The sequence below is a fragment of the Neolamprologus multifasciatus genome, chromosome 10 (assembly GCF_963576455.1).
Source record: "Neolamprologus multifasciatus chromosome 10, fNeoMul1.2, whole genome shotgun sequence".
Taxonomy (NCBI): domain Eukaryota; kingdom Metazoa; phylum Chordata; class Actinopteri; order Cichliformes; family Cichlidae; genus Neolamprologus; species Neolamprologus multifasciatus.
In genome coordinates this window covers 15,895,735-15,901,734 of record NC_140448.1, presented here as the reverse complement: position 1 = coordinate 15,901,734, position 6,000 = coordinate 15,895,735, and positions in this window count along the sequence as shown.

Genomic DNA, 6,000 nt, shown 5'->3' with positions numbered 1-6,000 from the left:
CTGGTAGTCAGAATGCGCGGCCCATGACCATGCTCTTTCTCAGCAAGTGGATACTGAAACTGCTGTTACTGCTGTGCTTTACAAGCTAACGAACTGGCTGTTTGCCTGAACAAGAACAGTGGTAGTTTCATAAGCAGGCCTGATGTGGATTGAGGAGTAAGACAGAGATTAGGCTTTGTAATACTGAGATGTCTAATGTTTAACCGTCTTTGACATCCCATTTGCTCCCTTTGGCAGCCCTTTAAAGATGACGAGAGCACTGCTATTTAACTTGGTGTTTTGTTATATTTTATAGGTCTATATCCAGAAGGTTATGTAATTGACTAAATGACATGTCTTGTGTTGTTTTTATGTTTATTGCTGCTCCCTGTAATATCGTATTGTTTAGAATCACCAGTTAACCTAACAAGCAGTATTTGAACTGTAGGTACCCAGAGAGGACCCACGCAGCCACAGGGAGAACATGCAAGCTCCACATATAACGTGAACCCACAGCAGGCAGGTTGACACCTGGAACTTGTTGTGAGGTAAGAGTAATCTGCACCTCTGTGCCGCCCCAATAAAATGTGATAAAACAACAAAAAATAGAGGAGATTTGGCTTACTAAATGTGTAAAGATATAATAACCACAGCAAACATCATATGACATTAAAGTGGCTCAGTATATTAATGGTGCAAAATGCAGTGGACAGTGAAATAAAGCAAATTGTAACTGTGGTGACCCCTGCATAACCTGCTGGCATGCAAATATAGCAGTTAGGCTACTGTGTTTTCCTATTTGCCCTTGAAGGTACCAGGCAAACATAGTCGCTACATCCGGAGAACAGGATTTGAACACCTGGGCCAAGCTTAGAGGAGAAAAGTACAACCAGATATTTTCTCTCTTTTTCTCCTCCTCCTCGCTCTGCCCCACTCCTTTAGTTTCATTCTTGTCTTCTTTTCACAACGCCCATTAGTGCCCCATTATTTCACACTCTCACATCTACATTACTGATGTTACTAACTGATGCACCCCATATTTGGAGCACTGAAATAAATATCTTAATTTGCAGCCATCAACTGTGTCCTTTTCCATTTATTGTGGCCTATAAGCCGAGTTAAGACAAAATGGGGTTTCGTGCAGCAAATACCTAATTTTTCCACACTCTTACCATTTTCTACTCCACCTAAAAGGACCTCACTGATATTTTGATAAATGTCATTACTTTGATAATGTCACTGGAGCCGTCTTAGCCCTGATGAAAGTAGGGTGCTCTGTCAGGTGTTTTATTGTGCTCTCTATCTACAGATGGAAGGGCTCTGTCAATTCTTCGCCCCTTTACTTAACTACCTTTGAGAAAGGTCAGCAAATCCAGATTTTAATAAATAGGAAGTGATTCAAATCTAGTTTTTCTAGTCAAACTGTAACAAAAGTCACTCTTCTCCTTTACTACTGTTGTTCTTTCTCCATGACAATTATTCTTGGCATTAAAACAGACATCTTGATAATTAATATCAAACCTCATGTAATCATTGATCACAAGATTACTGTAATTGCTGCCATTTAAGCCGTAAATATTGAGTTTGGTTACAAGGAGCGATATAAATTATGTAATCTACATGGTAGTTCTCTCAGTCAGAAGCGGCTGAAGTGGAGACAATCATGACGACTAATAGGAGGGTGTTGTTGATGAAGTGGAAGTGAAATTATCCACAAGGATAATGAGTCATGTCTCAATGTGACTCCGTTACACCATGCCAGCACTGCAGCACCTTATGCCACTCTAAATACTGCTGCTATCTGGCAACTCTTTGCTCACTCCTGAAACTCGTTAATTGACCACAGAAACCTTATAGTGCTTTGTCTGCAGTTTTTCATGAACCAAGGGGAAAAAAAATTACCATTTATTAATTCTCAATTTATTGTGCAATTATTATGCCTATTTGATTTAAAATGTATTAAAATAACCAGGGAGAATTTTGAATTTTGCCAGTTAGAGCAGTTTGCTATGTTCAGTGTTGTAAAATCAAATGCTAGTTCTCTTGCTTCTTTTGTTGTCTTTGTTTTTCAGGAGGTAAAAATGCCTTCTTGTTTTTAAAACTCTTACCATTAGCTGGTAAACTTTACTTTCCATACAATTTAGATAGTTGGTACAAGGAAATCTAGACATTGCTCGGCACTTTATGGTGGATTGCAGTAAGTCAGTCATCCATGGTGGCATGCAATTAGAAGTGCCTGTGGCTATGTGCTACTTGAATTACTTCTCAAACACTATTTTCCCACAACACTGGATCTACTTCACATATAAGCCACTCACAACCACATTCTTGAAAGGGAAAGGGTCAGTCAGTAATTGGTGTATCACTTCAACTCGCATTTCAGCTTCTCTCGTTAGCTGACAATGAGCGCAGCACACGTTGGCATGTGGCTAAATGAACGCTCGACTCACAAAACCTGAGAAGATTTGGAGTTCTCTGGCTGAATTTATCCAAGTACTAACTTTTAGGAGGCTGTTCTACTGCATAAACATTGTTGTAAAAGCAAGAAGTCAAGTAATCTGAATTAAAAATTGTCACACAAGTCTATATAGTCATAAGAAAAGGCTTTCACATGTTACGCAGTCCTTTGAAATCCTAAGTACACCACATCATTTAACAGCTTGTGCAACCACCTTTATCAGAAATAACATGAAGTAGTTGTTTTCTTTCTCGCTTTGGTTACACTGATATGGAGGAATTTTCCTTAAGGTTAAGGTACCACCACAGCATCTCAATCAGGCCATTGCAACACCTTAATTCTTTTCTTTTCAAGCATTTCAGTTTAAGATTTGCTGCTGCATTGTTGTGGTTCACCAGTTTTATAAAAAGCTTTAGCTGTTAGACAGACAGTCTCATATTTTATACTTTGTTATATAGAGTAGTTCATGGTCAGCTCAATCACTGCAAGGTGTCCAAGTCCTGTAGCTCCAAAACAAGCCCAAATCATCATCTTTCTATCATCGTGCTTACAGCTGGTATGAGGTGTTTGTGGTGATATGCTGCATTTAGCTTTCTCCATACATGGCTCTGTGTATTATGGCCAAACTTCTCCACTTTGGTCTCATCTGTCCAAAAGACGTTGTTCCAGAAGTCTTTGTTCAGATGTAACTTTGCAAACCTAGGCCATGCTCCTATGTACTTAAAAAAAAAAGACAAATCTTTCTTTCTTTCTCTGTTCCAAACGAGCCAAACTCATTTAGTCTCTTTCTTATTGTACTGTCATTAACTTTAACTGTAAACACTCTAACTGAGGCCTGTAGAGTGTGAGATGAAGTAGCTCTTGGGCTTTTGCAGTTTTGTTGACCATTGCGTGATCTATTTTTGGGATGATCTGAGGGAACAGCCACTACAAGAAAGACTGTGGCATTGTGCGAATACATGTCTGAATTTTCCAGACCAGCAAACTGAGGTGATTACACTTGCTGATGATCCAGCAAGTTTAACTATGTTGTGGATACTTTCTTTTCCACATGACTGTAATATAAACATGGTAGAATGTCTATAAGGGTTTTGAAGCCATTTTCTCTCAAATTTTAGAAGTAGAACATTTTCGGAAAATTGTAGCATGACATTTTTCACACTGGATGGGGACCTTTGGTGGAATCAATGTGATCAAAAGTAATCACAAAAAGCAACACTGTTTTTTGTGTTCACAGTCCTTGCACCACAATGTTTGTGTGTGCTCATCTGTACATTTGAAGGTACATAGAAATGTCTTGAAAGAAAAATACCATCATTGAACTGCTTTCTCAGAAATTGAAACATTTTTCAAAGGTATTATTACAGAAGAGTTTGTAAAGAATATTTTGTTGCTGCTGTTTTGCTCTGGGTGAAAAAAAAAGAATTGCTCTCTGCTTCTCAGTTATTACAGTCTTTGTATATCACACACGTGTGCTCGTGCTACTGACTACCAAGTAAGGCACATTAACAGACAAAGTATGCTAAATGGAGCAGGAGCTGAACTTGTTGTTAAAGAATTGCTAATATGATCTCATTTCAATTAAGGAAAAATGCATTTTTAAGTTATCTAAGATTTAATTCCTTTGTTACCATTCCAGTGAAGTAATGGGCATAAATGTACCTTTCTCAAATCCTTTGACAGTTTGTTAACATTGTAAACATTCTCAAATATCATAATGAATAATTACAAACAAAAGATCTGACCTTATAACAGTCAGGCAAGAATTTTGTGTTCGTTGCCATGCATATATCCAAATGAATTAAGATTTTGGATGATTTAGTGTTATGAGTTTCTATGACTTTAACTTATAAGGAAACCACATAAGTCACTGTCAATCAGAAATGTATTATATGTTGCTTTACAGAAATCATAATACCTGCAGACATATGGCACAAACGGGTTATAACTATTATATGTAATTATAATAACAAGTTTATGTGCCTATGAATATTTTATTTTAGTGCAGCTGGTTGAGAGCATGGGGCAACACAAACCCAGCTTGAGAGAGACAAAAGCTAGTGTACTCCTAGTCATAGATCCCAAGTCTCAAGATATTAGAGAATAGAGATGGTAGTACATTAGGTGACTGAATATAATTAGTTGCATTGACCAACTGTTCGCCCAGGGGTTGAACGTGCAGTTAATGAGAATTTCCTTTAATGTGAATTTCTGTTTATGTAGATGCAACAAATTTGTAATTTTCACCAATTTATCTCATTTAGCTATATAACTACAGATTACATGGATTTGACAACTCGATGCTATTAAATTGCAAACTGATAGTAGACTACATCTTATTGGCACTTTATTTCTATCTTGATAGACCAAAGTCAGTGTGAAGACGGCAACTAATTGCAAGCAATCACACACTTGTTCCCCGTCTTCAAAGCAACCATTTCAATGTAAAAAGAGCTCACACCGAATAATTTTAGTCGTGCCATGATTGCCAACCACTTTTTTTCCAAGTGTAACTCTGGTACACGAGTAAAAACTGTTAGTAAAACAGTAACTTACAAACTTGGCAGTTAGTACCTTTAAGTCGTTGCTAACTTCCAATTTTAAAAAAAATATATACTTGACTGAAAAAGATAGTTTAGATAAAACTCTATAAGGGAGGTGAAAACCACTAATGTGTTATGACAGTAATATTTTTTCCCTGTTTTTTTTTTTTTTTAAACAGCTGCCTGCTGCTGTTGGAGATAAGGTTCTTGATAGCTGTGAAATTAAACCATACATCAAATTTGGCAAGAAAACTGAAACAATCAGAGCTAAAGCCAACTATAAAGGTAGGGTTGCAGAAGGTCTTTGAAACAGCTTTGTGTCCATTTTATTGTGCAGTACGGTAGCTATTTCACAACTTGGAAGAAAAGTTGCCTGGTTTAAAAGCAATTGCATTCTGCTGCAGCTCCAAGTAAGCATCAGGACTTATACAGGTTTAATAAAAATAATTTATGTGACTAATAAATTTCCATTAGGCACATATAACCTTAATCAACAGAAAATATTATAGAAAGAGACAGAAGCAGACTGCTGAAGGAAAAGACAGTAAAGTACAAGTTGGAGTAAGAGGCCAAATATGGGCTTGCGTTAACAGTTGCTGCCTGAGGCTCTCATATGTTGAGTTACTTTCTCTTCAGTGCACTAAATCAGATTCCCAGGAGACCTGCATTCAGACAAGAAGCCCTGAGACATCAGAGGAAGGGTTCTGTATTACAGTGAAAAATGAACAAAGTCAAGTAGGATACTTTAATACTTTGGCATCACAATAAGAACATGGCTCATTATGTGCCAGAGTGTTGTCGAACTATAAGACGAATTATAATAATAACTAAACAAAACTACAACTCAACAAAATCTCTTTGTGCTGTCAAAGTGATGAGTTTAAATGCAAGAGGCATTAAAGAGAGAAGCATATCTCACCCATATAAAGGGAATTAAGATAAACAAGAGAATTTAATGCATTTCACATGAAAGAAATCCCACTTGATGCTCTTTGTTTTAGTAGCTTGATAAGCTAAGAA